This window comes from Triturus cristatus, chromosome 7 (genome assembly GCF_964204655.1).
Source record: "Triturus cristatus chromosome 7, aTriCri1.1, whole genome shotgun sequence".
Lineage (NCBI taxonomy): Eukaryota > Metazoa > Chordata > Amphibia > Caudata > Salamandridae > Triturus > Triturus cristatus.
In genome coordinates, this window is record NC_140590.1 from 1,166,216,691 (window position 1) to 1,166,233,639 (window position 16,949).

The 16,949-nt window shown below is 43.9% G+C and overlaps 1 protein-coding gene across 2 annotated transcripts in view; it reads right to left on the minus strand.

Moving 5' to 3' along the window:
* The window catches only part of RUSF1 (RUS family member 1), a 182,304-nt gene that overhangs the window by 134,821 nt on the left and 30,534 nt on the right, over window positions 1-16,949 (minus strand). The gene's annotated exons all lie outside the window — the stretch shown is intronic.

A 16,949-nucleotide genomic window follows, 5' to 3' on the forward strand; every position in this document is an offset into this window, starting at 1 on the left:
GTAAATATCAATTGAAAAGCAAATCCTTATTTAAAAAAATGTAAAGATGTTTTTTGGCAGTGTGCTACTAAAAAACCTCTGTGTTGTGTTCACCCAGCAAAGCAGAAAGAAGAGACGGCGTTTCCTGTAAATCTCTTTTCCTGAACATGCTTAATGGAGGCCAACAAACATACGGCTATTTCCTGCACTACAGCCCTTTGTAATATTTGAAGAAGAGTCTTTTTTCATACGTCTTGTGGGCGGTGCATGGTGTGCCCTTCTTTACTTGTTTACAGCATGTGGCTCAAACTGTAACTATTTCAGTTAAACACCCATCATCCCCCCAGACCTCTAACTCGAAGTCTAAAGTCTTAAATGTGCAGGAACCTGTTCACCGTGCATCTAACAGGTTTACACGCATCCCAGCATCTCTAATGAGGGCATCCGCAGTGGATCTAAGATAGCAATAATGTAACCTTGCATCGGCGTGGCGCTGCATAGAACAGTTTATTATGAGGAATAACGTAGCACACAACTCAGTCTACTTAAAAAAGCAAAGCGACACAGCAGACAGACTTTCAGGCTGAAGCAAATGCAAGGACACAACGGGGGACCCCAACATAAACAAGCCGAGGTGACAAGAAGGGCTGGGCGAGAAGGGAGGGGGGGAATGCCAGCATCAGAGCAGCCTGATTAAAGCTGACGAAAAGGGAGGGGGAGAAGGGAGGAGGGAGTGGGAGCAGCAGCTGTGCATAAACAAGCCGAGGTGACAAGAAGGGCTGGGCGAGAAGGGAGGGGGGGAATGCCAGCATCAGAGAAGCCTGATTAAAGCTGACGAAAAGGGAGGGGGAGAAGGGAGGAAGGAGTGCAAGCAGCAGCTGTGCACGTGCACGCCATCGTGCACTCAAGCTTTAGGCCTGCCAAATCATGTGGGTAGCACTTTTGAAAACCCACTTACAAAATATCTCAAAGAGACAGCTTGCGCTGTCTCAGCGAGACCTAAAAACGACTCCATCTGGTTGGAAAAATCAACGAGATACTTCCAATGCTCTTGCTTCCGAAATTCTTCTGAATTAAATGAGACATGACTTGGAAGATAGCAACATTGTTAACACCCTTACCTCCAAATATGTTGCTCGTACAGTTTTCAAACAACTGTAATATCAGATCTACATCCCACAACATCTGAAACTTTGTATTAGGTGGTCTCTTCAATCGAATTCACTTCATCACTCCACAGACCACCAAAAGACTTCTACTCACAGACAATCCTTGCCACAACAATGACCTGCTGCTACAGCTGATCTAGAACAATCCACAGACCTGTATGACATTCCTTTCTCAAATAATTCTTCCAAGAAATTTGCTAAGTCTAGATCATCTGCCTTCACGGGATCCAAATCCCTTTCCAAGCACCAATGTAACCATACCATCCTTATCCTTTTTTCCCCCCACTAGGAATATGGTACTTACAAACTTTACTTACTCCCCTACCTTTGCTATTGCATTCTTCTCCAACATTTGCAACACCTCCTATTGAACTACACTCCCAGATCCCTCTGAAACACCAACTCGTTTGGTTAACTCAACTGATATCGCTCTGAATCACACTCTATTCAACAGCCTCTTATTTGCAAAACCCATGTATTTTGTGTTATCGACTCCCATTGGTCCTTTAAAAACCACAACCTTCCTCCCACGTTTGTTGGGGGAAAAAAACAGAAACCGTCCTCGTACTCACCCCGTCCTTGTCTGGGATTTTATCACCATACTTTATTACTGCGACCTCGTCCTCTGCCCCTCTGGGGGTAAAACTGATTTTCTCCTTGGTTTCCTCTGTAGCATCCATATCCTTAGTTTGCAGTGTGTTGGTAATGGGCTTTATAATTTGAACAGCTAGAAGGGTGCCCTCTCCTACCAGCCCTATTATAAAAACTACTGTTTGAGAATACTCGGCGCATATTTGGACTGCGATTTGTCTAAATTGGTGAATGTTTTCACATATTTGGTTAGGGACTTAACCATTCCATCCCCGAAAACAGAAGACATTTGCATCCTCGCTCGACTCCTTCTTAGCCAGATCACTTAACTTTGGATTGATATGCATAAAAAGTGCCTTACGCCTCTCTGCCAATAGTCCTCAGTTTGCGTTACCTAAAAAGCAAACCGCACGCTGACACTACCCTCGTAACTGAGTGAGATCCACATGAGTACCCTTCAAAAAGGGCCCCCTCTACAGCATCAAATATTTTTGCTACGGGTCCTAGGATGTATTGCACTTTATCCTGACAATTTAAATGATTTCTCAAGCCCCATTCTGGGATCCCTTCCCATTTTGAACATATAGGCGATTAATACGGGGTCCAAATGTGGTGTAAGAGTCCCCTTTTCATCAATCACGGGCCTGCATGATATTTCTTTGCTCTTTTTCTAAGGACTTTCTCAATCTAGTTTTCATATACTCTGAAATGAGGTCCAGAGGCCACCAGTCTTTGCCCCTTGAATGCCTAGTGTCCTGTGGGTTTGATCATTTTTTCTCGAAAGGGTCAACCACTGTTTACATAGCTTTTACCTTCCGTCTACTGCTTATCTCACTTTCCTCATCTAAGTCATCCTTATTTCTAAGTCTAGAGAATATTCACCCATATCCTCATTCGATCTCTCTCCTTTCATCTGTAACTTCTCTTTAAGACTCCTGTCTCTCTCAGTGTAAAACGGACTGTTCTGAATAAAAGACGCCTAGTCCATGCAGATTTTAGGTTGGTTCATTTAACCCCTTCGATGCTGCGCAGATTCCGCCGCTGTGCTGACGGAATCTTGCGCGGGTGTGGTCATGACGGAATGGTTCCGTCATGAGCACAGCTCAACCGTGGGTCATGACGGAACCATTCCGTCATGAGCACCGAAGGGGTTAAGATGGATGTTATCACCTAGAGCCCGAACAGGAGAAGCTTCCCGGCTGCTCAGCCCATTCTCCAACTGACTCTCCCACTCACCAACATTCAACAGCCACCTCACACACGAACATTCCTCCACCACAGTCACACTGGCTGAGCAGGAGGTATAACACATCTCCTTTCTTTACACAAAATAACATTGGAACTCTTGAAAGCATGACAATAGAACCATTGCAGGAGTATAAACAATGTAGCAAAGAACTAATGTAAATGCATGAACAGAATAGGTGGAAACATTTCACACACATGTCGTAAGGCAATAATTGGAAAAATGCAAACAAAGGCAGATGTATAAATATAGAATGCAAATTGCACAACATGTCATAAAATAATACATGCAAAGAAAAACAGATAAAAAGTAATAAGAATACGCTCACATACATCATCTCCCTTTCTAACCAAACAGAACACCCACTCTACCACACCACAAAACCACAATCCAAACCCTGATTCTACAAACATCCCAGCTCGCAAGGCAAACATAATAGTGGTACGAAGGGCAACGACTACAGGGCGCCGTAGAGAACCATCCAAACAACTGCAAAAATAAACTTAGTAAGTGTGGAACACCACTCCACACCAACCATATGGCATCTACACTGCCCTTCCACCCAAACCCAAAGTAAGGGTGTACACTGCAAACACAAGTAATAAGGCTTCACTATACTTCAAAATGTGGCTTCCTCTCTGCCCTTCACCCCCAAACCCATAGAAGGGGTGGAAAAAACACCTTCAACCCAAATCATCACAAACGTGACATAAAAACAAAAAGTGGGTGATATTACTGCTTCATCCCACAAACTCCACAGTGGGTGGTATTACTGCTCCATCCCACAAACCCCACGGTGGGTGGTATTACTGCACCATCCCACGACTGCAACTCATCCCAATACACAAAAATAAAAACACACCGGGATACAACAGACAACACACTGCTCCACCTCATAAAACATAATGATAGAAATCTCCTCTTTAAATTGAACAACCCAAACACCATGGCTGCATACTCCAACACTCATACTCTATCCAGCTGCACTCTCCCAACACAAACACTGGAGAGACAGAGTAAAAAAAAAATTGTTTTGCACACGTACATTACAATCGAGTCAGTACCGCACCATAGGGAGATCAATTAGAACACACGGTCTATAATGTGCAAAATCTGCTGCAGTAGAATATCTTAGATGATCGATTCCTCGTCTTGCCAACAACGTTTTCAGATGTGTGAAAAGACTACATTACCCCCAGTTTCAAAGGAAGAGCTCGAACACCACCAATATTGCAGAAGCGGATATTCCTCCAGAAGTCACCAGCTATTCACCTAAAAGTGAAATGGAACACCCCTTCCATACCCCCCCCCCTCCCCCCCAAGTCAAATCACTACCTTTCCCAAATGCCTTGATGAACTAAAACTTGTTTGCTTTCCATGCATTTTATTCGTGGCAACACAAAGTCACATTACCGCCTTGTAGTTTTCTACATCATTATCTAACGCTGCGCCGATTGGCTCCAGGCATAAACTTGCACAACCGACTTGCTCCACACAATTCTGTAATCTTCGTTATCACTGGCTTCAACTCTGCCTCGCTAGGGGAGCACAGACCAACCTCAAGATAGCGGCAAGTAGACGTAAGGAGCGCAGGGTGGCTCCAGCCACGATGATGTCGCAAACGTACCTATGCTGCAGTTCCACATGACAATGGTGACAAGGTAAGGTAAGCGCGAGACAAGTTAAAACCATCTCGCGGCCCTTTCAAATACTGCCACAAGTAACGTCTTAAATTGACTCACAATTTCTTCTGGGTGCCCTTTCAAATGCCGCGTAGAACAGCGGCAACAGATTTCTCACCAGTTCCTTCGGGTCCCCTTCCAAATGCCCATGACTGCCCAAAATCGAGTTAAACCCGAGACAACTGTCACACCATAGAAGCACACAAGATGAGGCAGTTCTGCCCAGAAAAAAATTACATAAGCGAGATGACTCTGTTGAAGCAGCCCGGTCCACATCAGCAATTTTACACAAGAGCTAAAATCGGTCTCCTCGAGTCTCGTTAATTGTTCACATAGTTCAGGGACGCCCTGGTTGGGGCCGACCAATCTTGGGGTCACTGGTGGGGCACAGGACTGAAGAACTATGATGTAATACTCCGTACTCTTGGTTTCATGAAAAGTTCTTTCAATTGTAGGTTCGTTAGAAACCAGTTTCAAGAAGTCATTTGTTTCATTATTTCTTTGACCACGTGCGCCCGGATCTGTTTAGATTGTTACCATCTATTAACCAAACACTGGAGACGTCGCCACATTCCGATGCTCCCTGTACCCTCTAAGTACATGTGTTATGTATGAGTGTGTAGTAGTAAGAGTGGTTAGTATGTATGTGAACTATTTGTATCATGTCGAGTAGGTTGTAGCTGCTCTGTTTTTTATATGTAAATTGTTTAAAAAATACAATCTTCTAAAAAATATATATGTTTGTCTAAGTGAAATGATTTGTACTAGTTATAAGGCAAAATATGAAGACTAATGTTCAATGACCATGTCAAAAGTTTAACCTATGATCAATTTGCAAAATAAAATGAAGATTTTTTATTAAAGTAAAGACTATGCATTTGTATATTTAACTACACATATGAATCAATAGAAGCAACTAACCCATGCCTAGATTAATTCTTGAAAAAAATAATATTGGTCCACGAGGAGTTCTTTGTTCTATTCATTATTTCTTTTCTCCATTCTTTTGCGCAGAAGAACATTGGTTTTTTCCTACTTTCAGATTGCAGTTTCATCAGGTTTGTTTCCACAGTTTCTTCTTTCAGTAGATTTCTCAGCTTTGTTTCATGAAGGGTCAGTTTTGATTGGTCCCTCTTCCAGTCCACTTGCACACTTAGTTCTTCTTCAAAATGGTCGCCAAAGTGTTTTAAAATCACCAACATTCCACAGCCCCCTCACACACTAACATCCCACCACCACAGTCACATTGGCTGAGCAGCAGGAGTAACACTGACCCATATGTGTGCCGCCTCGGACACCCGTTCCCTGCAAGCCTCTTTGGGCTCCTCTGTAAGTAGATAACCAACCATCGGTAGGTCTCTTTTTTTCTGAGGCACGTTCCCCCAGGTCGTCTGTTTTGCTCTTCATCCTGATATCTAATATTATACCTCCTCATCCATATTATGCCTTTCTCTTTTGCCCAAAACTTGTTTTACCATCTCCTGTGCAACTGCCTGTACTTCCTGGTCAATATTCTCCTTATTACTTCCTCCTGACTGAAGTTTTTACCTTGATTTTCAGTCATGTTGTGCTTCCCTTGTCACAACCTATATTTAAATCACCTCAACTTGTTGCTACCTATTTCTGATAGTTTGTTAGAATTCATGTTTTTTATTTATTACTAGCTGAATGTCCACTATTCAATTGCAATGAAGCGCGGTTGACCGTTTCTGACAACAACGCACCTGCCAAGCAATACGTTGCCTTAGTTACAGGCTTCCATGTCTACTTTCCTCAGAAACAGGCCTCAATTTTTCTTTGGACCCAAATTCCTTTAGAAAATGGCCTATGCGACAAATGTTGTTGAGGAAGTACAAAATAACGCATACGACGATCTAATGTTTTTCTCTTTACGGCCTCATGCGCTTCATCCCACACGCACTCCTACATGCGCAGAGATCAGACAACTCCCCTTGCACTCCCAAGACAACAACGGGCTTTCGTACTCCAGCCGATTGTTGCTTTGCGGATTTTTGAAATACAGTACGAGTAAGTACTTTGAAAACCTGTTCTTTCTCACTAAACATTGGGAAACTACTGTAACGAATATCTATTTAAAAAAAAAATAGGCATAAACAATATACCTATTCAATACCAATATTGGCTTCACTAGAAACACAGATAAAACATTTGAAATAGAAAAATACCACATACACAATCTCCCTAAAAGCTACCCATAAATTGGGTAAAGCAACAAACCTATAACCATCTTATTAAAAATCTATAAGCAAAGCTCTATGTACTTATCTGCTCAGAAGCAGCAAACAAAAGAGGAAAAAAATGGCTGTCATGGAGTACTTATGGGACTGAAAGGTCTAAATTATTTTGGGATGCTGTAAAGTTCTGTTTTTTTAAGGTTGCTGCTCAGAAGGAGTGAACAAAAGGTTTAATGCATGATGCTGGCCTCCTGTCTTGCTATAAAATCATCTCCGCTATATGAATTGAAGTAATTATATCATGGGATTCTAATCTGGAGATCATTACGCCAGTGGAATCGACACCACAGAAGAATACACTTCTTCTACAAATGGGGAATTTTGGTTGACTCCCAAAGCTAATTCAGGCTACTTAGGGACTAATTTACCAGTTTTCACCTACATGTATCATTTTCAGCACGTGCGAAGAATACTAAGAAAGAACGCCAGACATTTTACAAATATCTTGTGAGTCCAGCCATCCTACTTAATCATTGTAAGATTATATTTTAATCTACCCATTAATAGTGTGTGGATTTAAAATACATTTAGTTTTGTTTTAATTCTTTGCAGCTGCTCATTCTGTGGTGCTAAAAATCGTGAATGCACTCTTCAGTTCCCTAAATCTATCTAGATTCAAGGTGAAGGGCGAGGTGCTATCTAGATTCTGGTGAAGTTCTAATAAGTAAACATGTGATTATAAAAGTTTCTGTGGTGTGTGGGGTGACATGCAGCATCTCCAGAAATGACCACATATAGCAGCTTGACATGACAAGGACAACGCTGTAAAACCATGTTTCCGCCAGTCCAACTTCACATTTCTCCTATAGAGCCTCAGTTCAAACAACTCATATGTCACCCCATGGGAATTGCCTGCATGTGTGGCTAGTAACCATAGATGGTGCTGACATGAACCAATTCCCCTTTAAGTTGCCAAGATATATGGAGACATAGGGTAGATAGTTGCAGAGGTACACAGAGGTGTGCACCTGTAGGGGGCTGGGACCGCTCCACAAGTATGTAGACACGGAACAATTGTGTTTGTAACATTTCCAAGAACTTGACAGTGGATTCACCCAATTATGTGGCTTGGAAGCAAGGTGCTAGGGTGACAGCCCAGCAGGTACTTTAGCAAATTACCCAAGAGGCCGGCTACACAAATTGGAGCTACTGGTATAGCTAAAAGTGCTCATCCACGGGGCCCATCTCAATGTGCTAGAATACTACAACCTTCGTCCTTCAGAATAGGTATCTGATGGCTTCCCATTACTAGGCTGTTCCACACAAAGCCAGTGGACATAATGACCTAGATGGCACACAGGCTCAATATCTTAAACCTATACAGTGAGACATGGAATCTTCTATACAGGAGATAAAAGTTACTCACAGCCTCCTTCATTTACGATGCCAGTCCGAGAAGATTGGTCTGTGAGCCTAGATGTGAGTTGCCTAGAAATTATTACTTTGCAAATGGAAGCAGAGATGTTTAGAAATTAACTCAGTGTGGCATCTTACTTGCCATAACGAAGGTGTTGTAGTTATGGAACCTGAATTTACCATTCGCAACATTTCAACAACTAATAAATAGAGCAGCAAAAAGACACTCTTTAACGGAGGACAAAACTATATTCAGCAAGCGCTCTCATGCCTGGATGGTACTGCAGTCTTATACGATCTTACAACCAGCAGCTTACTTAGTCATAAGTATTCCATACATCTAAAAAGGACATTGATAGCAATACGTCTTGGGGCACTACCGACTAATGCCGATCAACCCCCCTGGAAATACAGTGGTCTGCCGTTATGTGGTGCTCCGAAGCAGGACTTTATTCACCTGATTTGTACATGTCCTGTTTTAAAATTAAATCGCCTTTTATTGTTAAAAAATCCTTTTAAAGATAGGGGCATACGCACCTGTAGGTCAGCTATACTAAAGTGTCTTGATCCATGTGACCCGCAACTTAATTGTAGACTGGTAAGGTTTTTTACTTTTATATGAAAAATTAATTTGAATTGGTACTTTAAATGGTATTTCACTAAAAAAAGGAAACCTCTGATGTACTGTTTAATGTTGTTTTATCTATTTGTAACTGGTTCTTCAGCGGACAACTAATAAGTCTGACATGTATATACATTGGTGCTAATACTGTCTTGATATGATGTTATTAAAAGCTGTACATTTTTTTAATGGTAATCAAGATTTTAACATGTACAGCATAGTTTCCTCTGCAGACTGCTTAATTTTATTGGAATTGTTATGGTTTTAATTAACAAACAATAAAGACTACTACTACTTGCCATAGTAATCCTCTCAAAATCCAGCAGTATATTGTACACTGTACAGCCTATTGTTTCATGCTCAGTCATCGCTTTCCGATCTGTTTCAGTAGTTTTGACGATAGTTCACTCTATGGACCCAGGTCCAGTAGATACTTCCCCAATGTCCATCATCCAGAACTGCCCCACCTCTTAATTCCCTTCATCATTCACACGACAGGTCAATCGCCTGCAAAAAGAGTAGTTCAAAGTGATATAGAATATGTAGTAGTAACCCCTGTTTGGAAGAAAACTAAATTGGACTCAAAGGGATGGGGAACGACTGGTCCTTATTCTATCTATCGTTCCCTGGTGGAGAGATTAAAAAGTTGCCGTCAGGTTATATACAGAGTGATGTGCATCACTGAACTCCAGTTATCTGAAACTATGACCTTTTTGTTGCACCAAATCAGCATATCTGGTCATCCAGGAGCATAAGACGCAGTAAGAAGACAATGGGCAGGCGCAGGTGGACTTGTTGGCTGCATCAGGCCAGGTACAGCACCGATCTGGTTGGACAAATTATTGTCTTGGCTCAGTGTCTTTGACCAGGCAATAGTTGCAACAGACCAAATGCAACAGGTGAAACTCTGAGATAATTGCTCCCTTGTGGGCTTTTAACATCTGGTGTCCAAGAAGGCTTTTTCCTCTCCTCTTTGTTAATTTGCCTACAGAGACACACACATATTCTTCATTTTCAGAAGTAGGCAGAAAACACACATTTTGTGAATCGCCTGGTGGAAGAGAAAAACTGCTTCAAGGGTTATGGTCAGTGAGAATCTGGTCTGCATTTAATGCGATTCACAAATATCTACTTTAAACAGTGCGAAGAACTGAACCTTTAAGGCATCGACACCGTTTAGAGCAGACAGTTGTGAATCGCATTAAATGCAGGCCATATTCTTATTGACCAAAGCCTTGAAGCGGTCTTACCACTTTCAGCAGCAGAAACCTCAGACATCACAGCTGTGGCATTCTCCAGGCCAACCCAAGTGGGTGAGTTACTTAACCAGATACTGAAATATGCAACCAGGATATTATTTTAAATCAAAGTCTCTCAGTTAAACTCATGATCACTCATATGGTGAAGACAAACTTCAGCTCAGGAGTGACAACATGGCAGCTCCCTTGTCAGAGCCCTGAATTATTACAAACTGATCACTGTAATATCTCTTACCCTGGCCTGCCCAGCAAATTACTGAACAGTAATGGGGTGCACAAAAAAGTGAGCACATTAACTACAAGAACCAAATTAAGAACCATAAGAAGCTTGCTGCCTGTAAGTCAATGGGGTGGCATAGTAAGCATACCTAGTGTACTTACATTTCAATCAGCAAGAATGCATACATTTTCGCATGGCAACTCCTTGGCCTTACAAAACCCTTTAAAAAAAATATTCTTGTGAGCATTCCCCCTCTAAATTTGTGCCTACACAATGGAATGTTTAGCAAGAGAGCTTGCCTCGATTATACATCCCATTCAAAATTTAAAAGCATATTAAAACATTCCTTCGAAGGTGAGCATTTCCAAAATTCTAAAACTCCTGGGCTAACCACACTACCTGATCCACTGATTCCTCACCCTTCCCCCTTAACTCCTAGAAGCTGACTTAACAAGAGGATGGTTTGGTGTGGGGATTAATTAGGTAGCAGGATGGGTTTAACAGACAGGACTGCTTCTCCCCCATGTGACTCATTCCTTAAGATATTGACATGTTGCTCCTCTTTGTGTGATTTACTGGAGGAGACATACTCTTAGAACCCTTTTGGCTTTTGCCAACATCAGTACAGACCACATTTATGGATGATGTGCTTATAATCCAAAGTAAAATACTAAAGATACAGGTAGTTTCCATACTGGGGTGTGCATTAGTGTACAAAATCAGTCTTACATTTGGGTACTTGTTTACCAGTCACCAGTGCCTATAACCGAGTTGGAGGCCTGGGCAATGTCCAAGGTATCTATGCAGCTAGTCACCCAAAAATATGAGCGACATCCCATTCCTACATCTGTGCTTCTAGAAACCAAAGGCCCTCTGGGAGCCATTGTCAATTATACTATAAAGAATGAGGTGAAGGTCCCTTGGATGCAGTGAGTCGGACAGCGGATGAGTTGAGCTTATCAACAATGCAATAAATGAGACAGGCGTGTTGCACTACAGAAGAAAAAAAACAAGCATTTGCAATGCAATAGGTCTCGCATTAGTAAAAGTTTGAGTTTTTGGCGTAGCAAATATTAATGCAACATTACTAGCTCAAATGTTATTAATGTAGACCTATAGAGTGTAGTGTGGTGTGGTACAGTGAAGTGGTGTAGTATAGTGGAGGTAGGTTTATAGAGTGGGATTGTGTGTGCTTGTATTATGATAAAATTTAGTAATATTATGTAGGAATAAACGTATGAGAAATATAGGTACGTTTTTAGCAATTTCTGTGTTACAGGAGGGTTGACTTTGATATTCAGGACAAGCAGGCCAGTGGGAGGAGTTGGGGGTGTGGTGACATCATTGTTCTGAAGATCAGATGCTTAGAAATATAACTTGAAATAGCCTGGAAAGAATAGACAGCTGAAATGAGGCTTAAGGACGGTTTCATGGATAGCATTCAGATAGATCACAGACGGAAGGTGAAATGCAATTACAAATGCTACAGAGGGTTTTGCGCCTAGGAGGCCCAGAGGGGTAGGGCGGTTTGGGCATAGTTTGATCTATGAATTGGTGAGGTGATTGTCAAATACGGCTCCCCTTACCGCCTATAAACAGTCTTTTGTTGTGATTGCCCTATTTTACCTAAATGACAAGGTCCTCACAACATGTTTCTGTATTACGCTTGTTGAGCCACAACTAACAGGATTATTCTTATCTGAGTTTGTATAGCCTTCCAACTTTTCATGCTATTTATTCCTGCTTGAAGCACTAGACAACATATTAATTATGTGGCTGCTATCTGAAATGAATCACTTCAGTCATAACCGCCCATCTCTCGTGTAATGTGTGACACCTTCAGCCAGTAGTGGCTCTTACTTCAATACCACTACTCCTGCTGGGATTTCTTTTAACCTACACTTACAATGTTACGATAAAAAAAATGAAAGTCCCATAAAGTAACAGGCAGTTGTTTGAAAAGTCATGACTTACTGATAAGACGTTACATGGAAATACTTGGCAGCTCTGTTTATGGTGGTACGAACCAGCAAATTGGTGATAGCAAACGCTGGATACAACTAAAGCTATTCATGTTTCTACGAATCTTGCGTCCCCTCCAAAAACATACACTCTATACAGCGCTTTAAGTGGCCCGGGTCCTGCCGGTGCTATGCAGGTGCAGAGAAGGGTCCTTATTAGGCTCTCCAATTTTTGCCTTCACCCTCAGGGTGAAAATAAAAATCTTCACTTTGCAGCATAACCATCCTTCACAGGCTTCGATATAACTTCCAAGAGACTCGTTTTACTTTTTTCACAGTCTCAATCAGAATTGAAGCATTTTCAATATTATATACAACGAAGCCGTAGTAGTTGCTTATTTATTTTATGCAACTAACAACCATTGACAAAGCCAATAGTCCCGGCTTGTTGTAGGAGTAATGTTACTTGTATTATATATCTGGATGCTGTGACAAAATCAACTGCAAAAACAACATTGATGGACAGAATGCAGAACAATGTCATACATTCACCCCAGTACAGAACTAAACTGGGGTGGTGTAGTGGGCAAAAGAACGATGGATTTAACCCAGATCTCTTGACTGGGGGAGAATGTCTGCATTGTCAGCATTCCGTCCATCATTTGTTTGTTGTAACGCTTTTCGCCCTAAGTGGGATGGGTATTCCCCAGACGTGGGACCCGTGCTCACTACGCCACTGGAGTCAAGCTATCCTGGCTGATGACGGCTGATAGCCAGAAACCGGTCCTAGGATGCTTGATTCCGGTCCAGGGAAGACATGGCTTGGCAGTTCGGGCTGGACTGTTCCCATGAGGCACAGGGTCAAGACTGATTTGCATATGGCCATGTCTAAACTGGGGTGGTGTAGTGGGCAAAAGAACGATGGATTTAACCAGGATCTCTTGACTGGGGGAGAAAGTCTGCATTGTCAGCATTCCGTCCATCATTTGTTTGTTGTAACGCTTTTCGCCCTAAGTGGGATGGGTATTCCCAGACGTAGGACCCGTGCTCACTACGCCACTGGAGTCAAGCTATCCTGGCTGATGACGGCTGATAGCCAGAAACCGGTCCTAGGATGCTTGATTCCGGTCCAGGGAAGACATGGCTTGGCAGTTCGGGCTGGACTGTTCCCATGAGGCACAGGGTCAAGACTGATTTGCATATGGCCATGTCTAAACTGGGGTGGTGTAGTGGGCAAAAGAACGATGGATTTAACCCAGATCTCTTGACTGGGGGAGAATGTCTGCATTGTCAGCATTCCGTCCATCATTTGTTTGTTGTAACGCTTTTCGCCCTAAGTGGGATGGGTATTCCCAGACGTGGGACCCGTGCTCACTACGCCACTGGAGTCAAGCTATCCTGGCTGATGACGGCTGATAGCCAGAAACCGGTCCTAGGATGCTTGATTCTGGTCCAGGGAAGACATGGCTTGGCAGTTCAGGCTGGACTGTTCCCATGAGGCACAGGGTCAAGACTGATTTGCATATGGCCATGTCTAAACTGGGGTGGTGCAGTGGGCAAAAGAACGATGGATTTAACCCAGATCTCTTGACTGGGGGAGAATGTCTGCATTGTCAGCATTCCGTCCATCATTTGTTTGTTGTAACGCTTTTCGCCCTAAGTGGGATGGGTATTCCCAGACGTGGGACCCGTGCTCACTAAGCCACTGGAGTCAAGCTATCCTGGCTGATGACGGCTGATAGCCAGAAACCGGTCCTAGGATGCTTGATTCCGGTCCAGGGAAGACATGGCTTGGCAGTTCGGGCTGGACTGTTCCCATGAGGCACAGGGTCAAGACTGATTTGCATATGGCCATGTCTAAACTGGGGTGGTGTAGTGGGCAAAAGAACGATGGATTTAACCCAGATCTCTTGACTGGGGGAGAATGTCTGCATTGTCAGCATTCCGTCCATCATTTGTTTGTTGTAACGCTTTTCGCCCTAAGTGGGATGGGTATTCCCAGACGTGGGACCCGTGCTCACTACGCCACTGGAGTCAAGCTATCCTGGCTGATGACCGCTGATAGCCAGAAACCGGTCCTAGGATGCTTGATTCCGGTCCAGGGAAGACATGGCTTGGCAGTTCGGGCTGGACTGTTCCCATGAGGCACAGGGTCAAGACTGATTTGCATATGGCCATGTCTAAACTGGGGTGGTGTAGTGGGCAAAAGAACGATGGATTTAACCCAGATCTCTTGACTGGGGGAGAATGTCTGCATTGTCAGCATTCCGTCCATCATTTGTTTGTTGTAACGCTTTTCGCCCTAAGTGGGATGGGTATTCCCAGACGTGGGACCCGTGCTCACTACGCCACTGGAGTCAAGCTATCCTGGCTGATGACGGCTGATAGCCAGAAACCGGTCCTAGGATGCTTGATTCCGGTCCAGGGAAGACATGGCTTGGCAGTTCGGGCTGGACTGTTCCCATGAGGCACAGGGTCAAGACTGATTTGCATATGGCCATGTCTAAACTGGGGTGGTGTAGTGGGCAAAAGAACGATGGATTTAACCCAGATCTCTTGACTGGGGGAGAATGTCTGCATTGTCAGCATTCCGTCCATCATTTGTTTGTTGTAACGTGACAAAATCAACAACACACAAGTCAGGCAGCACACTATGCTAAACACCGATCGATTTTTAGCTTACGTGTTTTAAAGCAGTTTTAATCCACGGCCATTGGCCAGGCCCCTTTGAGAGACCCCCCCCCCCACCCAATTTTTTCATCCCACTTAAAGCCCTGACTGTATGGTACCTGCATTTCTATTGAGTTTTCTCCCCACCTGTGTGTGGGTCTGAAACACCAAAATACACTCTGGCGCTGCTCAGTGAAAGTTCCACCGTATTTCTTATCAAGTCGTTTCTTGGTCCATCCGTACCACAGGCAGGACTCCAAGCTGCCCCCACTATTCCCGGGGACGATCGCCGCTTCACTGGGGATTCTTGGACCATTTTCCTCATGAACCATATTACTTGCACAGAACATGCATACCACTTACTGCAAGAGCTTAGAGAAGAAGACAGAAAGAGTCCGAGCCCACACAGTGATGCGAAAGGTTCAACAACGAGAAGTTTACAGAGTGCTCAGCACCGGACACCGCAAACTGTGCAGTCAGTGCCATTTAGGACTGAAAAGAGAAATAAAAAAATAAATAAACAAAACAGACTGGGACATCTTTCCCTAAAATATAAAATACAGAAAATAAGAAAGGCGCGCTGCCATTTGGTGAAAGTATGAGCAGGCGTTGTGCTGAAACATTAAGCACATCACCCAGGACGAGGTGACGGACTGTGAGCCACAGGCGACATTGTTAAAAGTGTGCGCCCGTGTTATGGATAAAGCGCAGTAGGTGTTCTGGGTAAAATAAAATGCGTTTAAAAAATAAAAGCAGGCAAAAAAGCACGGTGTGCCTTTTGTAAAATCAAAATGTTTTAGCTACACGATGGCCCATTGCATCATGCCGCTTCTTTTGCATGTTGGAAGCGGTACAACATAAGGTGTGCCCGCCGGTTGGTATAAAAACAAGCAAAACAGAAAGCAGCTCCACATCCGGGCCGGGAGGGCGAGGGCTGCCCGCGCACGCGCGGTACCAGTAAGTTTCGGATGCCCAGTGGTGGCGCGTGCAGCCGGTGCAGACAGCGCCTGTCCCCTTCCGGGGCTCCCGTGGTGAAGAGGGAGCCCCGGTGCCAGAGAGGAAGTGCGGGAGCTGAAGTTCCGGGTCCCAGGAGGGGGCCCGGGTGAAGAGCGGCAGATAGCTGTGCGGGGCTCCCATGCCTAAGGAGAGCGCCTCGCGTCGTGCTTGCAGTAGTGGAGCTGGAGTGCTCCGGAAGCGCCGCAGCCAGCTGCCGTTCAGGAGGATTCCCCCGCAGACCGGGTGAGTGGGGGATTCTCCAAGGCAGTGTCAATGTTTGTTTCCTGAGCAGACCCGCCGTTGCTGGCCGCTCCAACGAAAGGGCGAGTTTTAAAAAAAACGAAAGTGAAACTGCATGCTGGCTTGCGAGGGAAGGGGGAAAGGAGATGTGCACGCCGCGTGGCTGTAAGCGCGTACACCAACTCAAATCCGCCAAAAGCCTGTGCGTGCCCATCTCCTGTCCCACTTCCGAGGCAAGTCAGCAACACTAGATCTCGCTGGCGGACAGCAGCGCTTCGCGCTGCGTTCGCAGGCGAGACCTAAAAAACAGTCCGAGCCTGCATGCTCTGCACAGAATCAGACAACAGTCTCTTTCTACACAGAACAGGAATAGTCATCTAAGCAATAGAGACTCAGTGGGTGGACTAATCAGATGTATAAACCCTAGAGAGCAAAGAAATGTTAGTCAGCAACTGAAATCCGGACGTATAAAATCAGTCTCCAGGTCAGTATGAGGTTTTCTTAATGAGACCGTTGTGATCTGTCGTAAGTAGCTTTTTTGTGCTCCCTCGATACTTCATAAGGCCGTTTTGTGATGTTGTCATAGAATGTGGACTTCTCAGTGGAATGTATATGTATGTTATTGTTGGTGAAAATGGAACCATGCAAAATCAAAGGTGTTTAATAGCAAAGAGATAGAATTCTTCTAGCAGATCACTGCTCA